A 22,611-nucleotide genomic window follows, 5' to 3' on the forward strand; every position below is an offset into this window, starting at 1 on the left:
AGGAGAGCTATTCTTTCTAAGAATTGAATATCAACCTGTCCAGAATTCTTTACTTCTAATACTTACATTTTCCCAGCCTCGTTAAATTTCATTGTGAGGATGACACCAATGTCAGTAGAATTTTTATATTCTTTCCGTTTGCATGGCAAGTCGATAATATCAGTTTCTCGGGACGTCCATACAAGATGATGTGTCTTCCAAAACTGCAATTATGTGAGAGAACCACGGTTGTTGTGTCAGCTACTTGAATTTAAAGAAATCCTTGAAAAACATATTTACCACCACTGATAGTGCATTCGCATGCTCACATTTGTTAGAAATTCGCTACCATATCATATCTAACAAAGACCAGGATAAGTTCTACTTAGGCTTTTATCAATTGGCAAGTTTACTCATTAATTTACACTGTAGTATTAAATAAGGTATATATTACGTACTGCACCAATACGTTATCACAGTTCACTTTCTTTGGAAATATTTATAATTAGTCTCATCTGCTTAATGTTTAGTGTCATCTTCGTAATGAATGAATGATGCCATGATTGTGGCCTTCCTGTAAGTTATTTCGGATATTTCAAGACGAAACTGCAAATATTTTTTAATTATGACAACAAATTTGCAGAAAAAACTTTATTGAATAGTTTGCAACAAAACGAAAAACACACTTGTTACAAAACACTATGGAAATTTACAATGAAGTGGCAGAAAAATATAAGCTTTCTGTCATAACAGTAATAAAGAAATGAAATTAAGGGTCCCTAACAAATTATTGGCAAAACATAGACGCAAGCTTGAACAGGTGAGCAGGAGCAGTTCCCTGTACAACATAGCCAGGATTTACTTATGTTCCTATCACTCTTCTCTAAGAAAACGGCATTTGAAGCATTTCTGCGAATTGTCTATCGCTTTGCAATAGCGCTGCGATACGAAAGTTTAATCGTGTTGCAATATCGCTTTGCTTTTAAATGTTCCCGTTTTGTAAAGAAATTGTGTTACAGGCAACGAAACTGTTTCCTGTAAAACGGCACACCACGACTCTATGCTCTCAACAAAGCTAGTGGTGTAGAACGCATTCTATCTGAAAAATATAAATTGTTACTTTCGCGCAGCGTTGAACTCAATCATTTTACAAATATTGAGACAACCTTACAATGGGAGAATTGCCAAGCATGCATAAAAATAAGTTTGAGGGAAATAACTCTAATATAGTTCACAGGGTATGGTAAGCACAATTTGATTTTTTGATTGTACATATAATCACCAAACCGCATCACGCCTTCGGGCTGCGTGTGAGCTCGAATGAGCCTTTCGACGCCTTTACTTAATGCATTTTTTGGCAATGCATGTGTTCATCGCAGAGCACCTGTAGTGAACCCTTTCTATACCATTAGGGTGTTGAACTGTTGTAATGCCAAAGAAATATGCTACTCAGTCTGTTTAAAAGTGGTTTGGCACTTAATATTTTCAAGGAAGATAAAAGCCCCTCGGGATCTTTACCCAACGATTGGCTCATAGGAATTGTTTGAGCACTGCAGACAATCGTACTAGCTAGGGGTATTATTGTACTGTTCCCTGTGTATAGTTTTAAGGATATACTTTCATTTACTGTCTCATTATCACTGCATAACGCTCGTTGCGGTGTCTATCTTTATGGCTGGCAACCTGTAGGTCAATGTGGATCTCTATCTGTTTTTCCTCCAACTTAATTGAGAAGGTAATCAGTTATCTAATGAGTGGATAATTGGGCTGCTGAAGTGAGCCGATAGGGTTCTAAACAAACCGTCGAACTACAGTAGGTGGCTGCGCATGTGACACTGCATAAGTACTACTCCCCTAGGAACCTATTTGACTCCAGCATGTATATAAGCTGCTCTTCGATAAACTTTTTGGTGCGAACATGTGCTTAATAAGTATGTGGCACCGGCTATGTGCTGCACTTGAATGAACCTCTTTTACGATAACTGGGGTCACTGGGTACATGACGCTAGGCATGTGTAAAAACTCGTACCCTGTGCTGAGCTGCTAGGACCCGCATCACATACAGCGTGTCCCAGCCAACTTTAGCCAGAGTATAAAAATATACACATGCCACGCAGCTGGACAAAACAAACGTAATGCTGTTTGCCGTAGCTTAGAGATACTCATACTACCTTTTTTTAGGAAAGAGAAAATGAGGCATTCATTGAAACGTGTCAGTTGCTACAAAGGAAACCCATACGGGTTCCTCGAAGGAAAAGCCTCACAGATGAAAAAAAATTCGTCCCTGTTCAGGACTCGAAACAGGGACCACCACCTTTCGTGGGCAGCCGTTCTACCACCTGAGCTAACCAGCTGGCTAGCAGATGGCAGGGCGAAGTCAAATTTGTCAACAACTCTATCTAAAGGCAAGAGTTTCATACAAATGGCGTGAAATTCGACTTCGCCCTGTCATCTGCTAGCCGCCCGGTTAGCTCAGATGGTAGAGCGGCTGCCACGAAAAGGCGGTGGCCCCGGGTTGAAGTCCCGGACCAAGGCAAATTTTTCTTCAACGGCGAGGCTTTTCTTTCGAGGAACCCCTATGGGTTTTCTTTGTAGCAATTTGCTACGTTTAGGTGGATGCTTCATTTTCCCTTTATTATTTACTTCTTTCCACGTTGCCGGCATCCGCAGAACTATATCGTCATACCTTTTTTTTCAATCCACCAAATTAGATTATTATTCTTAATTGTATATCAACTTCTCAAATATTTCCCTGCCAGTTTCCTAGCGTTGCATCACCCCTCCTAGCACAGAAGGCAATAACTATGTCTTGAGTACGCTAGAAATTATTCCTCAAACACCCTACACCAATTTTTGTTGCCTCATTGGCCGGCTTCCGAGCGAATGACCAAACTCCGAGCGCGAGCTGCGAGAGAAAGAGCGAGCTGCGCGAAAGCCAGGAGAAGGAGAGGACGGGAGAGGAGCAGTGTCACTAGCTTTTAGTTTTATTCAGGGGCCTAAATCCCGTGTGGGGAACCTACGTGCAAGCCCTGTTTTGAGGTGGTGAGGCCACCAAAATTTCGACCATTATTTACCGCAAATTTGGTGAGTAGGCATTTTGGTCCGAAATCACTATAAAATTCGCGCGCATTTCTGTTTTTTTTTCGTCATTCTCTCATATACGAGTTTTGGCACGCCATCCATAAAATTTCTTTATTTAGTTTTACACGAATGCGCAGCAAAAAACATGCATACGTCTTTAATATAATAAAGGTATTTTTATTTTCTTTCAATGCATCGAACTTTTTTTTATTGCATGTCGGATGACATGTATAGATCAACAAGCTATAAGACACGGTAGTGTGCTCACGGCATTATTTATTTATTTATTTATTTCACAATACTACAGGCCAACGTGGCCCAAGCAGGAGTGTAAATACAATGAAATGTGAAAAGAACAGCACAGAAATATTTTCCAGCAATATTTGCACGACCATATAATACATAGGTTTCACTAAGACGATATTTATCACGCGAACAAAGAAAAGAGCAGCACATAAATAATTTACAACAGTACTTGCACGACAAGTTATAAACAGTTCGGCTGGTTCGATATTTAACACAAGAAATGAAGTTCAAGGCATTCGTCAAAATTTGCAGCCTGACAAACAGATTCAGGTAGACTGTTCCTATCCGAAACTGTGCGTTGGAAAAAAACTCGGTTTAAATGCCTTTGTTTTGGCAAAAACTGGTTGTAGGGAGTGTTTATGAGTGTTACGCGTTGGTCTTCTTGTAACGGACTTTAAATACGAGCGTACAAATATATTTATTTATCCAAAGAATATTTTACGCAAGAATTTTGGTCGACTAATTTTTCAGCGTACTGCTAATATGGGGATGTTGTGCACAATCATGAGCTCAGGGAGAGAATCCAGCCTTTTATATTTATTAAACATAAATCTGATTGCTTTCTTTTGCAGGCATTCTAAGCATAGTATATCTTTTTTTCTGTGTGTCGGGATCCCATAAAACGGATGAATATTTCAATTTAGATCTGATAATGGCATTGGACGCATGAAGGTTAACATTCATAGTTGCCCCCCATTGCAAACTTCCTTTTTAAAAAACAGTTTCCGAAAATCTGTTGCGCAAATTGCCGAGATGTGCGCCCCCCATGTAATATCACTAGAACGAGTAATCCCTAAATGCCTATGTTGAGTTAATGCTTGAATGTTAGAGCCATAGATAGTGTAAGTAAACACGCTAGGATTTCTCTTCCACGTTAAATTTAATAACACTGTTTGTTAAACTTTAGTTTCATGTCCCATTCTACGTCCGAGCATTCAATGTGGCTGACATTTCGCTGTAAAAAGCTTATGGCCTTCATGGCAGGTTATTTCTTTAAACACAATACAATCGTCCGCAAAAAGTTTAATATACGCTGAGTCAGGGTTTACTTGCACTAAACCCCATTTACATATATAATAAATAATACTGACGCCTAAATACTCCCCTGATGAACACCGGACGTAACACTGAGCATCTTAGAAACACTAGGTTTGATTTCAACAAACTGCTTTCTATTAGTTTAATATGTCTCAACGCATATGATGAGATAAAGCAGCAATCCAAGACTTTTTATTTTAGAAGTAGTTTACTGTGCGGAACATTATCAAAGGCCTTAGAAAAATCCAACAGAAGTATACTAATTTGCCCAAAACAATCTAGAGCTGTTAAAAGTCGTGAATTGTTGTTACTATTTGTGTCGTCCCGGACATTCCCTTCCAAAAGCCATGTTGGCAAGGAGATACGACATTAGTATGTTATAAAAAGCACTGGATATTGTGAGCCACAATATGCTCTAGTAGCTTGAAAGAAACAGAAGTTAAAGAATTCAATCTATAATTAGAAATTATTGACCTATCTTCTTCTTTAATGATAGGGATAACACGTGCACTTTTCCGTTCATCCGGAAGCTGGCTACTACGCAAGGATGCATTAAAGACGTGTGCCAGGAAATTGCGTAAATGTATGGAATAGCGCTGTAAAAATGAATTTGGCATTTCATTTGACCCTATACACTTTTCGGTTATGAGCGTCCATAACATATTTAAGACACCTTGCCTTGTGACGATAGGAATGTCCATATTATCAAGCATAGCGGGTCGGGGTACATAAGCCCTTGACGGAGGGCAAACGCTCTGAAAATAAATATTAGAAGCCTGCGAAATTATAAAGCCGTCAGTTTCGAATGTCCCGTTCAGTTTAATTTTATTTACCGTTTCATTGCCTTGATCCAGAAATCTCCAAAATTTAGAAGGATCATCTCTTAGAATGCAGGGAGAGTGACTTGATAGTAATGTTTCCGCGCTTCATTTACTTTAGTTGCCAAATTTCTTTCTAGTTCATTAACGTTCTCGGGTGTTACGTGTCTACGCTTTCCAAGTCGCTTGCGTCTACGTTAAATATGGATAATATCCCTAGAGATCCATGGATATTTACGGTTCTTACGTACCTTCCGGAATGGGACATATTGTTTAATGGAGAATATGACCGACTTTTTAAATTGTGCCCACAAGGCATGAACATCATCATGCGTACTGTGGTTTAGTACACTGTCTAAGTATTCTGTGATTGGTGTATCATCAGCGTGGTCAAAGTCATTAACACACACTGAATGAGTACTCGAATGCCCTGCAGACCTTCGATAATACCAAGAAAAAAAACAATAGGCTGTGATCCGACAAACCAGATTGAGTACTGATAACACCACTTAATAATGTATCAGTTACAAAGAATAAGTCAAGGATACCACTGTTGCGCGTAGGTTCATGGACAATTTAATCAAGGTTCGGAGCTAACATTGTGTCTACAATAAAATTACTCGATTTAGATTTCCCGTAAACTAATTTATACCATTTATTAGCGCGAAGGTTGAAATCTCCAGTAACAATCACGTGCCATGGACGGTTTAGTAGAACATGGTCGTAAAGTTGTTCTTGAAATGATTCTGACATTTCAGGGGCTTTATAAACAACACAAAGTATAAATGAAACATCAACAACAGTGACGTTCAGCAACAGCCTTTCGTGATAATGAATTTGGTTTGTCAAACATACATCAACACCGAGTTTATAAATAACAGCAACTCCTCCGCCACGTGCCCCTCGAACACGCCTGAGCATCTGATAGCCGGGCGGAATAACTTTATCATCGCGTACGCCATCATGCAACAACGTCTCAGTGATAGCAACCTCATGAGGGTCGCAAGTGAAAATCAATATTTCTATTTTTTACACAATGTTCACAATGCTTCTGGTGTTAAAATTTCCCTAATATTTGTTTATTATCTTAAGTCAAGAATTTGAACTGCAGTAAGTATTGTCGTGGTCTTCGCTTTGTACGTATTATATTAAGGGTGTTTTTAGAAGTGTGCCGTAGTAATGATTGTGCTTACAAGCGCGTTTAAATAAAACGTCGACGTAACGCGTACTGCGCTCTGACATGCTATATGTGTCTGACTGCCGAAGCGAGACTTAATTAAAAAAGTGTCAGCTTCACGTCACGAAGAGTTGCGGTAAATGCGGTCACTCGTCTGCTCTTTCGCAATTTCGTATCCAACATCTTATAATTTGTCAGAAAGTTTACCTGGCCGCTGTAGCAGGCAGGGGCAAGTGCTGTTACAAAGGCGGCCACCAGCCTAAAATATCGCTTGCATGTAGGCTACCTAATCGCGCGCTCGCTACCTGCTTGCCCTCCTCGCGTGCCGCTCCTAACTGCGTGACAGGGTTGTCGATAAGACAACCGGCTTTCGTTGCACTGTCTGCCTTGCGCCGCCCACCTCGCTTGTGTCAGGACGTGCCGGCAGAATTTGCAGTGGGTGGCACTACGCTATGCTCGTACCACCGCTCGCACGTTCGTCGTCGTCGTCTTCTACCACGGTGACTCCGTTGCCGCTATCAACGCTAGCATTCCCATGCTGCTCCGCCCTCTGCGAAGGCGCTGATGGCACTGGCCCACTGTCTGTCGGCAGCGTGATTTCGATCTAAAATTGTTTGCATAAATATTTCGCTCGCGCTTTCATCGTCTTCTTCCGCAGCTAGCTGCCTTGCCGCTCATCATGCCAGCATTCCCATACTGCCCCTTCCTCTGTGAAGGCGCTGACGGCACTGGCTCAGTGATACTGGATGCCCTGATTTTGGTCTCAAATTCCTTGCTTCAATAGATTGCGAAATGAAAGAAATAAATGTATATAGCGAATGTATAAGATAAATAAACGTACGCGGATGTATATAAATGAATGGGTGCGCACTTTTGTCACGACCACTGCCCATGAAGACAATGAATGTGCTCGTTCTTTTCTGCAAAAGAATGTATTACCTTTTTGTCGCGTTTTACACAGCTTCGCTCGTCATCCATCTTGACAGAGTGCAATGGCTCATTGTTCTTATGCTGCATCCTTCGAGCATTACGGCTCAGATAACGCACGTGTACTACGTTTCGATTTGTGTTTCACACTAATGTCTTTGCATACTTAAACGATTTCATTGGCGTTCATTGAATAATTCGTACTCATACGGCTTGGTATATTGAAAGCATACTGATCTTGCTGCAACTTGAAGAATTTGTTATTATTAATATCCTTATGTTCCTTTTCTTATTCTCCTTTGTGCACACGCGAAAGAGTAGCGTTTTAGTACTAGTTCTAGCGTTCTACTTGCAATTGTTCCAAGACATCACAACGTAAAGTTTGAAGCAATGGTGCTCTATGATGGATGAAGTTCTTGATAACACCTGCATCTGTGGACTCGCCATGCGGACTTTTACTATTGTATTACCATATCTGTCTGTTTTTATTTTTTATTCTGTGACCCCAGTCCGGCCTGAGACCATATGTAAATGGGCGGCACTGCTGCTGAAATAAAGAAATGAGTATAGAAAGATATAGAGGCTAACAACTGCTGAAGTGGGCAAAAAAATGCTATACGCTACTGTTATAACAATTCCGCTGTCAATTGCACTTGATCGGCCTGTTCGTGGAAAGTATTGGGGTCGCCTGTGAAGTGTTGGTTTTTCCGCAATGCAGCGGAGATGTAATCACGTGATGGCGCTCCGCAAATAGCCGCGATTCATAGCTGGAGGCGGTGCGAATAGCACACGGAATGAAGTGGAGCAACTCTCGGTTCCTAAAGGCAGCCTCTACAGTAACCTTATGATGACTGGCAGACAGAAAGGCCTATGGGGGGGGGGGGCGCATGTGCGCCTGAAGCATCGCACGTTCGGTGCTGGCAATCTTATGTACCTCTACACTGCTTTGATGCCCTACATTGACATTCATGGTGCTATCGGTTCGGCGAGAATTTTAACTTTAGTCGTTAATGCACCACTTTATAGAACATTTTCCTCAAGACTGTTTCACGTGATTCGATTTTCGTCGCACCGGAAGTGCGAGTTCCGTCGTTTGCGATGAAAATGTCAGTCACAGTGCCAATCCCCCAATTTTCTGCTGCGACCAACCGGTTGGTGCAATCGCTGCAATTTTCCGTCGAAATTGCGCGGAGAGCTCTCATGGAGCTATTTCGCCGGTTAGTTTCGGAAAATGGCGTCTCGCACGACAAGTGCAATGTGCGGAGACTTGGACTTTCGAATTCAGTACGTACGCGAAGGAAGAATTAAAAACTTGTACAGCAGATTACATTCCCCCATTTCTACGCGTTCGGTGACACGCTACGCAGCAAATGAAGTGCATTTTCACATTTGCTTCGTACACCTTTGCGAGTTGCCACGAGACGACGTGGCCTTTTGGGGTCATCACAATTTTCTTTTGTTGAATATCATACAAAAATCACGCGTACGGGGCAGCTTAAATAAATTCAACCTCGGCAAGCGCAAATGACAGGACAGCAAAATACCACAAGGTTCAACGTTGTGCTGGTCTCGGTACCATTTCATTTTCTTGTCGGTTTTCAGGCCTGAATTTCCCGATGAATCTTAAAAGTTTATCTCACCTGACTTATTACCTTTGATAGAGCAAAAGTGTAGGCTAGCGTAATGAATTTTCTGCGATTGCATTAAATCCATGGCTTGAATAAACGGCGTCGTTATTTTTGTTTTCGAATATTGCACGCACGGTAATTGCACCTCTTTTCTAAGGAATTTTTTTCTCTTGCGCAGAAACCAACAAAAATTGAATATGTTGCGGACTTTGTATCCTTGCTGCACCCGCATAAACATTTGCTTTAAAAGGTAATAAAGTCTACAGTTAGTCAAATAAGTAAGTTATTTGCTTGCTATAGTGGCACAGTGACTGCGTTCCCTCCTGCACCATCATGTAAAACTCGTGCAACAATGCGAAAAGCAGGCAAACAGCCTGTTCTTCTGGGGATAAAACAGTATAAAACGACACGGTAAAGAAAAGTAAATCAAAACTGTGCAGTGAAGTCAGCCAGTTGCATCCCTTCCTGAGAAACGTTGAATACTTTAAGTACAAGCAGTTCTTGCACGTTCACAGCTGATCAAGTGTGCAGGAACATTCATGTCTTACATGTTTCTAATAGCAGTTTCTAATAGGGTTGTGATCACATATATTAGTTTGTAAACCTATATAATGATATCCGCTGTGATTACTAACTATATAAGTAATGAAATACCATGCTACTTGCAAGAAGTTATCACCGAGGATTTTAGAACCAATTCCTGCATTTCAACTATACGCAATATGTGGTTTATTCAATGAAGGACCACAACCTGATTTTTCGCAATGACAAATTTATTCCAAGTTTTACCTATATACAGAGAAGAAAAAAAATTTATCGCGAAAATATTGTTTTTAAATTTATTCACTTGGCAATGTGGCTATAGCATTCTGCTGCTAACACAAGGTGAGGGTTTGCATTGCCAGCCATGGAAGTTACATTTGGATGGGAGTCATAGGTAAAAAAGCCCTTAAACTTCCAACTACTATACCATAGGGGGGGGGGGGCATGCTTATGCTTGTAAAACAACCATCTTTCGTGATAATTCCAGTGTGTAAACATTCATTGCATCTATATGTATTGTTCAAGAGCACTGCACAAATACGCATAATCAGGTAAAGCAAGTACTCCGTCAGGAAGCTGGTTCTACAGATGTATTAATGTCAAGCCATGAATACCAATACTATGTCGCACAGACAGCACAAAGAAAACCTTTTTTCTAGATTTGTCTCCTCTGGCAGATATGAGTGGGCTATAAGCAGTAGAAACCTTATTGCAGGGTATTGTGTAGTACCGCTTATGAAAGAATGAAGAGTCTTTTAACAGCAGTACGTCATGCTACTCTAACAAGAGGAACGATGCGCAAAAAATTTCTGGTAGAGCACTTAATTTATACCGTAACTTTCTGAAACACATAAAATTCCAGGTGAGAGTTGGAGGCAAATTTGGCCCATCTACACCAACAACACAGACACTCTGCAAGAAGTACTCCAGCCTATGGTGTACTACGGTCTATGCGAAAGCTATCTGATACAGAAATCAAGAATGCTGCAACACACTTTCGACAACACTGCAGACTTTCTTGGGCAGTCTAGCCTCTCGCTTTCTGACAAGTCAGCTTACATCGACGAAGGAAAAAGACTAAAATCAAGAACTACCCCAGATTGCACATTGCTCTCCACGCAGCTGGACAAATATACCCGCAAGTCAACATCCACAAATCCTCATCTAGTGTAAGGCCATGGCGGCAGAGCCAGCACGTGTTTGAAAAATTATGCCATGCGTGGACGCAAATTCTACAGCTGGTGAAAAGAATAATTTTGTAGTTATGGGGGGTGGACGAGCGGATACTATGGAAAGCCGCAGATGCTGTGCTTGTGTCCAAGGTATTGTACGATATGAATTACCAGCAGTGCAAAAAATACAACTCTTCGAATACAGGCATCGGGTAATAACAGGTCTTTCCTACTTTACCATGCTTGAAGACTTCTATGAGAACGAGCAAACAAACAGCTAGACAGAGTAGAGTTGCAGCCTGCAGCACAATTTATTTGACTCAAGAGCTAAGAACCTGGCCCCAAGATATTATGCCAGCTAGCATATGAGATGCAAAGACGACTACCCCTCCCTTCAGAACCAACCTCGGGAGCACCTGAATTTAAAACACAATAGGCCTATACTGCGCAATGTGGGGGCAATTAATTAGGTCAGTAAACTATATGCAACTGCCAAACACACAGGGGAGGTTGCTAATCATGAAGATGCAAGCAAACATCAGGTACATATATTATACTGATGTGGCAATAGCAGTGTAACAGTAGCATGCCACTACTTAAAATTAAACCCCATATAAGCGAGTACCATTCCAGGTCATCCTACACCTAGAAAAGCTGAACTGAAAGCAATCAAAGCAGCATTTGTAGTGCACATTACATCCTGAACAACAACCTGCACTCCAGCATGACTTCTCCAGAAACTGTCTGGGCCTGTATATATCACGAGATTGTCAGAAAAATTAGGAGTTTGAGACGCGACTTGCAAGCACATGGCCAAGAATTAATTGCACGGTACAAAGCAATGCAGATATTACAGGACACAAGCAGGCTTATAAGCCCGACATAAGAACTGAAAACTGGATGAGTTGGTGCGCATTCATTATTAACTAAAGTGCAAGATAGACAACGAACAAGAGCAAAGCACTGTGTGTGTTCACTTCATTCTTGTCCATCGTATTCCTGTCGCACTATAGTTAGAGAATTCATGAGGCTGCACAGGAGAAGAAAAATTCCTCCGAGCAAAGGCCCGATTTTTCATCCAAATCAATGCGTGCGCATGCACGCACACAAACAAACAAATGTTGCAAGGGGGCATAGCATGAAGCAGTATCAACATGATGACACTAGAGATGGATGCGAACTAACTTTCAACTAAGGTTCATTGTAAAAATGTGGCGAGTTATACAAATTTCCAGAAAAAAAGAGACATCCTTGAAGGCTTGGTAAAAATTAGTGTTTGATGCAGCCAAACCTAAATAAATATGCTACGGGAAGAAAATACAGAAAAATTTCAACTGCAGTAAAAGAATCATTGCAATTTCTAATCCTGCTCGCCAGCACCTTTCAAGAAGCACTGTCCTTATTACAATAGATTGGCTCACCGATTGCTTATGCAAGCACACTCTTACAGTTCTGTGTCAGTGAAAAAAAAGCGAGTTTCTTGGAAGGTAGCCACATCCGCCCTTGGTCATCCCAATGTATTTTTACCCTGGCCTTTTATATCCATATGTATTTTCTCCCTGTCACGTTGTTATGTTTGGTTTCATCAAGGACTGGTTTTTATCAAGATTTATTGCTATACTACTTTCTGGTAATTTTCATAAACCACTTCATTTTCACAATAAACCTTTTAATTAGAAGTTAGCATTCCCTGTTCTTTCTGCTTCATACTATACATTCTTGCTACATTGGCCAAATAGAAGATTCTATAAGGTACGCAGGAGCATCATAAAGGTCACTAAATTGACTTGTTGAAATCTAAAAAAATAAAGGATAGCCTGGCTGCAAACTGCACCAGAGAACACATAGGACGAACAAAAAAATCAAGATGACCTAACGACCAAAAGTTTATTGTACATGCCGAGTAAATGCTGGCTGACAAGCAAAAAAAAAACCGAACATACAAAAAAGGAGAAGCAAAAGTAATGTGTGTTCCCTGACAGGAAATGCATCTATTTCTAATGATGGCCATGCTGTCAAGATTCTCCCAGTGTGTTTAGATCTAAAGCGTCCATAATTTCTCTAGGCAGCAGATCTGCACAGAATGCAACCTTCTTCCTATACAATGTGCGCTGAGATGTCGAGAGTGTATTGTAGAAGAAGGTAGCATTCTGTGCAGATCGGCTGCCTAGAGAAATTATGGAAACTGTAGATGCAATGACACTGGCAGAACCTTGTGTCAGCATGGCGTCTGTTACACTTTCAGAGATGGATGTGTTTTTTGTTGGGATCTGTATGGACACGCAACAGTTTTTGCTTCAGCCTTTTCTTAACCTTTATTTATTGCTTGTCAACCAGCATATACTCGGCATGTTCAATAACCTTTCATTTGTTAGTACGCCTCATGATGGTATTGGTCTCTTGCAGAAAGGTGTTCATTCTTTTTATGGTGAAACTGTATAGGCCTAGGCGAAACACTCGTGGCCCGAACACAAAACCCCTAACGGGGGGGTATGAGACATTGTGCAGGGCGGTGCGAACCACTGCAATCGTTTTACATGACGGACGGAGAATTTTCCTGCTGGGTAGAAATAGAAATGCTGATGCATTTAAGATGTACATTCATCTACCAATTATTGCAGGGAAGGGACACAGAGGGGGACGGGGTTAAGATAAGATCATGATGTCGCAATTATCTCTCAGCAAAAGTGAGGTGAACCATTGGCTATACCTATAGTGTTTGTTGTTTCACTTTCGCAGGAGAACGCGCGTGCAACAGTCTCTCTCCGACATTCCAATAGATTCAAAAATATGTCGCTGTGTTTATTTAAATGAAATGCGCAGCCCCGGTGTGCCACTTGGTAACTACAGTGCATATCTGAGTCATAAATACTATGATTAACGCACTACATAACACAAATCCGAAACATAGATTACAAAGACTGATGAACCCGCTGGATTAATACTATGAACCATTCATTGCCCTCTTTATGATGGTGGTTATGCAAATCCCGATGTGTGGCGTTACAAATAAACAATGTCACCAAAGTCACCAAAGCAAAATAAGTGCATAACCTCATTAAGCAACATGGACATAACCAATATAGAAAGACTTGAATAAACCGTCGGAATTAACCCAGTGATAAACACCGGGGTCATTTAAGCTTCTCTTGTTTACCATCTGTACAGGGTGCATGAGCAGTAATTTTTTCTGTTATTTCTTGTTAAGTATTGTATGTTGTATGTTTGTTAAGTTGTGCCAGGAAAACAGATCGGGCTAGTTGGTGCATTGTATTGGGGCTGCATTTTTCCTAATGATGCGACCTTCTTCCTTTTGTAACTACAGTACTTCTTTATTCCCCCTCACCAAATACTCCAACCTTGCAGCCTGCGACGTATATAAATAAATAAGTGCATAAGCACATGTTTTTCATTCGTCTGCATACACCTGGCACCATTCCTTGCTCAACAAAAGTCACTGTGTTGAGGTCTCGCAGTATGCATCTACTTTAACTGCCGTTTGCATTTCGGTATAGTTTGTGACCAGTGCAGTGCATAAAGATTACATGACCTTAAGCTTGTGACCTATGCAGTGCATAAGCAAACCTTACAAAATATCACATGTGGGATTGTTGAAAATAAGGCAAATTGTATATATCACAGTTACTTTAACTGCATTTAATTTACCACTTGGAAAAAACTTCACTTCGCATAGATTCCAACAGGTACACTGGATCTGCAGTCTCTTTTGCCTTAATAATGTCGTCGTTACTGCATGGCCACATTGTAGATTTGAAAACAAAGTTCAATAAATCTGTTTGTGGCAATATAACATATGCGTAGATCGCTGCGATTCCAACGCCAGAACTCGATACTAACATGCACACAAGAAATATTTGGAGAGGACTCCCATATATATATATATATATATATATATATACATATATATATATATATATATATATATATATATATATATATATATATATATATATATATATATATATATAGGGGTTTTCTTCAAAGTTCAGCACGCAGGACCCGACGTAAAATACGCAGGAAAGAGACGACGAACTTTTTGGGAGACTTCTTTTTCTTACTTAACGTTTTCGGCTGGTGGACCAGCCTTAGTCAGGCTGGTCCACCAGCCGAAAACGTTAAGTAAGAAAAAGAAGTCTCCCAAAAAGTTCGTCGTCTCTTTCCTGCGTATATATATATATATATATATATTCACAGCACACTCACGGCGATGGACGAACCAGGCTAGCACTAAGGTTGAATTTCACAGCCCAATTTTGATTCCACGTTGAGTAATCACACAGATAATTTGCGGCTTCGTTCAGAGGCACACGTGGGCTTCAGGTTGGTGCTTGCTGTTGCGTTTGGCGCAGGAATATGGCTAGGAGAAGGCGCAGGATGTGCGCAATCGCGAGCAATATACACACATCATTTCTCCAGAAGCTGACGCCGAGCACGGGTAGCGCGAGGATCTTGTTGCACTGACTAGACGACTTCGTGGCAGCCGAATTCTGAATACTGCCTATTTCGTGAGGGCAGCTATATGAACTTGTCGATAGGTCATCTTGTAGATTGTTGTAGCGGAGGCAGAACGAAATGGTGACAGAAAGCAGATGAGACAACACAGCGCTGAGCCGTCTGCGAACAGCTGTTTACGTGCGCCATGTCGCGCTGAACTTCAGAAACCACCGTTGCGCACCCCAAAACAAATCTTAACCACGGCCGCTGGATAAAAAAAGAAAGGTGCTGCCTGCCACGTGAAACGAAAACACTGTCATCCACGGTGGCGCTACCAGTCGGGGTCTGTTGTCCGGGATCGGCATTGAAAATGCGCAAGGAACGCGCTTCGAACGCCGTCGCCCCTGGAAACCGACGCGCCCCGTCCCCGAGAGCTAGCGCTGTTGGGCCCAGCCAAGAGGCCGAGCGACCGTGTTTTAACTAACACGTTTTTACATTACTCAACGTGCATATTATTTGCTTCTAATCAAGAAAGTCAATAACTATATAATATAAACGTTGTATTCGGTACAATAAATTAATTATGCAGCGCGTGCCACTAAACCTGGCAGTAAGCAACCCAGGGCGTCGCACCAGTCGCATTGTTGAAACTGCAATTATGTGAAATGGGCCCTCTAAAAATCGCATTGTGACGCATGCGACTGTGCCGGTTTTCGTCGTTCCAGTCGCAGCATGTCAAACATGCTTCACAGTTGTTTGGTTAAAAGCTTATGCTTTTGTTTTCTTTGCGGCATTTCAGCATTTTACTATTTAAATATATGACTCACGATGAATCACGATGCATCATGCCAATTTTATCTAATCTTGTGCAAAACAACCGAACTGTTTTTGTCTTTTATTCAGTATGACAGCGTTCCAGCGTGCACCTTCCCGAAGTGACTGTAGCGTGGGACTTGAGTAAAACTGTCCTTTTAGAGCCCTTGGACAGAAAAAGGATTGAACCAGCAGCAGTAAAGTGAACTGACTTTTCCTCCAACAAAAATTAGTTTTCTATTGTTCTCAGCTCCACATTAGTGACCTCTAATGCTCGAGCACAATGTTTCCAGCGAAGAAACAACGTTTGATGCGTTCTGCTGCGGAATGCGTTCAGTCTCAATATGCATACAGAGAAGAACCGGTGCCATGGCTTATTTTCGTTCACACAAAGAAAGCAAGTCTAAACTTAAAACAATTGAGATATGTTCTTTATCGTTAATGTTGAAGTTAGCCTAAACCGTATGAGGTGGGTAAAGTGCTGGAGACATTCGAACATGCAAGAAGGAAAGAATGAGTAACGAAGTGGGCTGCAAAACCTATCCACTGCTTGCCTCACCATGGTTGAGCCCAAATGACAAACATGTGAAGTTCCACGTATGACGTGAACAGGGGTACTTGCACTTATCTAGAGATCGACCTGAAGGGTTAGGTGAAGATCGCGAGGTGGAATCGCCGGCTACACCAAAAGAGAGCACACGAAATCTTGCCATGCAAGTGAATAACTGCCACCTGATAAATATGCTGAGCTCTTGACAAGCAGTTTTAGAATAAAACACTAGGTCAGGCAGTTCAAAGTGCGACATTATCCCGGTTATGTGCGGTGACATAACAACCCAACGATCTCTGGCCACATGTAGTGAAATGACATTTATCCGTGAGAAGATATTGCCGCCAGTTTCGAAAGAGTGGTGTGGAACAGTAAGCTTTTGGGCGATATCTGAAACCACACTTCAAACAACCTAGCTACAAAGATCATTTATATAACGAAGCCGGGTGTTATGAGTTTTTCCTTGACGAATAATTTTGTCTGCATGGTCCAGCTCATGCAGAGGATAGAGTGTCTGCCGTAAGAAAATACAGGATTACTTTACAGCGGGCCAATGAAAAGATGAGGTTCTGCGAGAAGGCAACGCACCGAAGTAATCGCGGTTATTCAGCCAGCTTTCTAGTTAGTCTATGACGGAACAACCGATAAAATTCAGAGATATGAAATTTCAGCGGGGCCGATAGCTAATGAAAGCGTGAGCAATACCTTGGATGACGCGAGACACGGGATTCTGGAATATTTGGACCGGACAAGCTTTTGCGTTGTTGACTTTCCATAAATCAACATTTCAAACATTTCTTAGGAAGAGAAAAGCAAAAGTTGGTGCTGAAGCTTGCACATGATTTGTTGTGAGGTAGCCATTTATTGCCGAGAAAGAAAAAAACTCTCTACAAAGTATTCTTTCTTGCGGGCCCTTCTAGAGATGAAATTTGCTTCACATCATGAGATGTGTCACCAAAATCAAGCCGATCAGATAATCATAAAAGCTGAAAAGTTTCCCTGATGCCGTCCATGTAACCTGAGCAGAGAAGGAGGCACAATCTCTTCATTGCTATTCACTGCGTTCTTGAAAGAAATATTCAAGGTATTAAGCAGAGAAGGTTTAGGAGTAAGGATCGAGTGGGAATAGCTCAACAACGTTTGGTTTGCCGATGACATTGCTGCATTCAGCAACGCTGCAGACCAGTTACTACAAATGATTGGGCACCTTAGCAGGGAGAGTGTATGGATGGGGTTGAAGATTATTATGCAGAATACAAAGATAATGATGAATTACCGGGCAAGGGAACAAGAATACAGGATCGCCAGTCAGCCTCTAGAGTCTGTGAAGGAGTACGTTTACCTAGGTCAACTAATCACAGGGAACCCTGACCTTGAGAAGGAAATTCACAGAAGAATAAAAATAGGTTGGATCGCATACGCCAGACATCGTGAACTAAAGACTGGAAACTTACCGTTAACATTCAAAAGGAAGGTATACAATCACTGCCTATCACCGGTTATGACATATCGGGCAGAGACTTGTAGGCTGACAAACAAGATTGAGAACAACCTAATGAGTGCGCAAGGAGCGGCGGAACGAAGAATTCTAGGCATAGCTTCAAGAGACAGAAAGAGAGTGGTTTGGATCAGTGAGCAAACGGGTAGAGACAACATTCTTACGGACATGAAAAGAAAAATGGCGCCGGGACGGTCATGTAATGCGTGGAGTAGATAATCGTTGGACCATTAGAGTGACAAAATGGGTACCAAGAGAAGGAAAGTGCAGTAGAGGACCACAAAAAACTAGGTGGTGTGACAAAGTGAAAAAAATGTGTGGGTGCTAGTTGCAATCTCCTGGCACATGACCGGGGTAATTGGAGATCGCGGTGAGAGGCTTTCGTCCTGCAGTGGATATAAAATAGGCTGATGAAGAAGAAGAAGAAGAAGATGATGATGATGATAATGACGACGACGACGATGATCATGATAATATAACCAGAGGACACATTTGAGCCCATGAATGTAGATAGAATACGGACTATTGACAGGCCATCAGAGATTGAGCACCATATGCGTTTTTTTTCCAGGACACATCTTTACTAGAAGGTGCCAAGTCATTGCCACTCCGATGATTTGCTGTGAGGGCCACGTGAGAGACTTTTGTGCAAAGTCGAAGTCTTGCATGGGTACCACAAAAGGATCTATTCGGACTAACATCCAAACCTTACATTTTAAAAGGCAAAGTTAATGAATAAACATCTAGGCCGTTTGCTAAGGCTTTATCCGCCTGGACACCCTCAGAGGAATGGTGCGGCTGAGTAATGGAACATAGATTTTAAAAAAGTACTACGCAATGATGAAAATTCTCTGATACAGCAGGGTTCCCCACACCCCGAAAGAAATGGTGTGTTTGACTGCTGTAATTATGTCTTAAAAATTGTCAGTTTACAGTAATAAAAATGGACGGAAAGAATTCAAACAAGCTCCACCCTTTGGCGGTACGCACACCACAGGGTCTGTGTACCGCGAAATTGCGCTCCGTCATTGTCGGGTGGCCTCATGAACGCTATTGTAATATAGAATGCTGAAGGAGCCGTTATTATGTTTGCAGCCAATTTTGATGGGTTGTCCTTGGTGTCAGTGTTTGTTGGCCTCTTATGATATGACTAATAAAAATCGAGCCTCTCGGTTAACCCCCTTTCTTCTCATTTATTACATAACGAGGGTCTCGAATCCGGCAACATTGATAGCAACATTGGTAGCATACGTGGGTTTATCGACCAGTCGCCTTCATCCGAAAAGATCACATTCTCTTGACGCCTGCGGCAAGAAGGACGTTCCACGTCCGCTGCCAAGGTCTGTGAGTGGTGGCGCTGGCTAACACTCCTAGGGTACTACTAGGACACATAAATACCCAAGAAAGTGGATGGGGAAGCCGCGCCACGGTAGCTCAATTGGTAGAGTATCGCACGCGAAATACGAAGGTTGTGGGTTCGGTTACCACCTGTGGTAAGTTGTTTTTTCGTCCGCTTTAATTTCTATTAAGTTATCGTTTCTTAATTTCATTTATTAGGCACAAGTAATTTCCCCTTTGTTATCCTTGGTGTCAGGGTTTGTTGGCTTCTTAGGATATCACTAATAAAAATCGAGCCTCTCGGTTAACACCCTTTCTTCTCGTAAGTAAGGTGAAGTGTTTCTTAAATTGGACCTTATATTTCTTGTGAAAGTAAATTTGCTCTTTCGGTCATGTGAGTTGGTAAGAAGAACGGACCAACGAACATTCAGGTCATTTATTGAACGCCTTCTGCTGTCCCTCGGGTAGCTGCATTTTCAACGACCTATCTGCGAGAGCTATTTTCCGAGTTCAGCATTCACATTTCATAGCAGTTGTTGACCTAAAATGAGGGTATCGGCGTATCGAGTGCCAGGAGAAACCTCTCACTGCATTTGTTACTAATGGTGATCACTTACACATGGAAGGTAATGTCGTTTGCGTTGGGAAACTGTGCGGCTCCCTTTAAGTATATTGTTAATAATTGCTCGGTACTCGCCCAACCTACTCGTCAGATAACGTTCTCGTGATCGGCGACAGAACATCCACATGTTATTGACTGCCCGTGCCGAAACGATTTACAGCGCGATTGTGATGCAGCTACTAGTGTGGCCAATCCGTCATTCAAAAGAGAGCACACCAAGGGACTACCACACCGGAGTACTGATATTGAAACGGCGCTAGCAATACGATGGGCACTTGTAGAAGTTGAAGTTTATTCAAATGCAAATCATAAGTACATAAATGTAATATGCAGACGAGGGTCCCGAAGTAATGATACTGAAAACAGGACCCTTGGTTAGTAACTTTAACATAACTGCAAAATTGTTGGCAGCATAAGAGTGGATAGCATAATAATATATTAGTTGCAAGAAAAGGAAATAATAACGAAAAAACAAGAAAAACCCAACAAACTATGCTCTAAATGATGCAGTGTAACAGAAATATAACGGAAGTGACAAACATTCTAGAATTAATACAGGCAAAAAAGAAAAAAAAACACGAACAAAGAGAAAGAACTGTGGCGCAATGTAAACACCCAAAAAAGAAGAAGAACGGTTGAACTTATTAGTTAGGCGACTATGAATATACAAATATTTCTTAGGAAAAATTATCAGAGGTTAGCAGAAAATCTTTTAGCGAAGCTTCGAAAAGCCTAAATGTGGGTACTATTTTAAGCGAAGCAGGGAAAGTATTCCAAAGCGTAATGGTAGAGAATGTAGGTGCGTTTTTTACCATAGTTGGTGCGCACTGATGGTAACAAAACGTTATAATTAGAAGTGAACCTAGTAGGATTTGTATTTCTACGGGAGCTGCTTTGAATATATTAAAAGGTCAGCTAAGAATCAAGCAATTTATGAAACATTATGGCTAAATTGTAGTTGACTAATCTCTGCATACATAAAATTTTGTACCGCTCAAGCAGGCCGATAGCATTAGAGCGCGATGAACTGTGGGTGATGATACGGATTGCTCGATTTTGTATGTACTGGACTGAATACAAATACCATAGATATGTATCACCCCGAACGATTAATCCGTAGTTAATGTGTCAATGAATGGACGCAAAGTAGAGTGAAAGCAAAGAAGATGGAGAAAAATAGTGCATGCCGAGCGAATGAGTGGGCGGTGCGAACGAGGTGCGATAACGCTATTGAGTTCCACTCTTGAAGGCGAAGCTTAAGCGTCCTCCAATTTTTTTCCTGTATATAGTATTTTCAAGCTTATGTACAAAATTTTTCTTCTATTGTTGGAAAGCCTGCGCTACATGTATGCATACCTTTGCCGCACATACCACGTATCTCGCTCAAAACGAACTTATCTAAACCATGGCACCACAAATCGCGGCGCGCAATGAAAAACAAAAAGAAACGGTTCTTTAAGACGGCAAAGCTCAAGGGCACGCCCCAGTTTTGGATGAAACACCAGTCTGAGGAAAAAGAGTACTGTCGTGCTCTTCGCACAGCCAAATAGAAGTTTATGCCATGTGTCCTTCAATCGCTTATTCAAAATAACCCTAAAAAGTTTTGGAAATCAATTGCTCCACCAACACTGCCGTTTAGATAATTTCACTGGCGGATGATGACGACACAAAAGCTAAACAGAACAATAGCGCTGCTTTATTCAATTAGTACTTTACGAGTGTTTTACAAAAGAAGACCATTCCAGTATCCCATCTACGGAAGGCGCAGATTACGAATACGCAGATTACACGCAGATTAGGAATCCCATTGTCATAACTACTGCCGGAATGGCAGCATTGGTTCACGTCATGGAAATATGAACATGCGCAGGGATTGATGATAATAATATCAAACTACTTAAATGCACAATCACAGTATCTAGTCGCGTACTTGTCCACATTTTTCACCAATCATTATCAAGGAGGGAAAACTCCGCACGAATTGAAATTCGGGAAAATCATACCAATAATAAATTCAGCAAGAAATCGAATGTTAGTGATTATCGTCCGATAATTTTACAGAGTGTCCGATGCAAATTACTAGAACATGTCATTGCTTTCAACATCGTTCAGCGCCTGGAAGGTAATTTTTTTCCTGAATGAATAGGGTTTTAGGTAAGGTATGTCATGTGACACAGAACTCTTAGAGTTTACGAATGATTTAGCCATGCACATGGATAATAACCTGGACATCGACTGCGTATTCATCAACATTGCTAAAGTTTCAATCAGATTCCGCGTTGTCGTCTAACATCCTCACTTTATTTCTTCTATTTAGATTGCTTAAATTTATCCAGGCTGAGAAATGCTATTTCCTACCGTAAAGAATACACCATTACCAATTTATTCTAATCTACTCTTAGTGATGTTACATCCGGTATCTCGCAGGCTAATGTTTTGGGACCCTAGTTATTTTTATTTAACATGAATGATCTCCCAACGCGTATCTCGTCTAACATTCGACTTTTCATAGACGATTGCGTAATCTACCGTAATATCTCTTCTTCAGCTGATCATCTTCCTTGCCAACAGGACCTGGATCTTGTAACCATTCGGTGCTCACGCTGGCAGATGTCTCTTAATACCAGTAATTTTAAACCAGTGACATTCTCCCGCAAGGAATCGTC

This window comes from Dermacentor variabilis, chromosome 7 (assembly GCF_050947875.1).
Source record: "Dermacentor variabilis isolate Ectoservices chromosome 7, ASM5094787v1, whole genome shotgun sequence".
NCBI lineage: Eukaryota > Metazoa > Arthropoda > Arachnida > Ixodida > Ixodidae > Dermacentor > Dermacentor variabilis.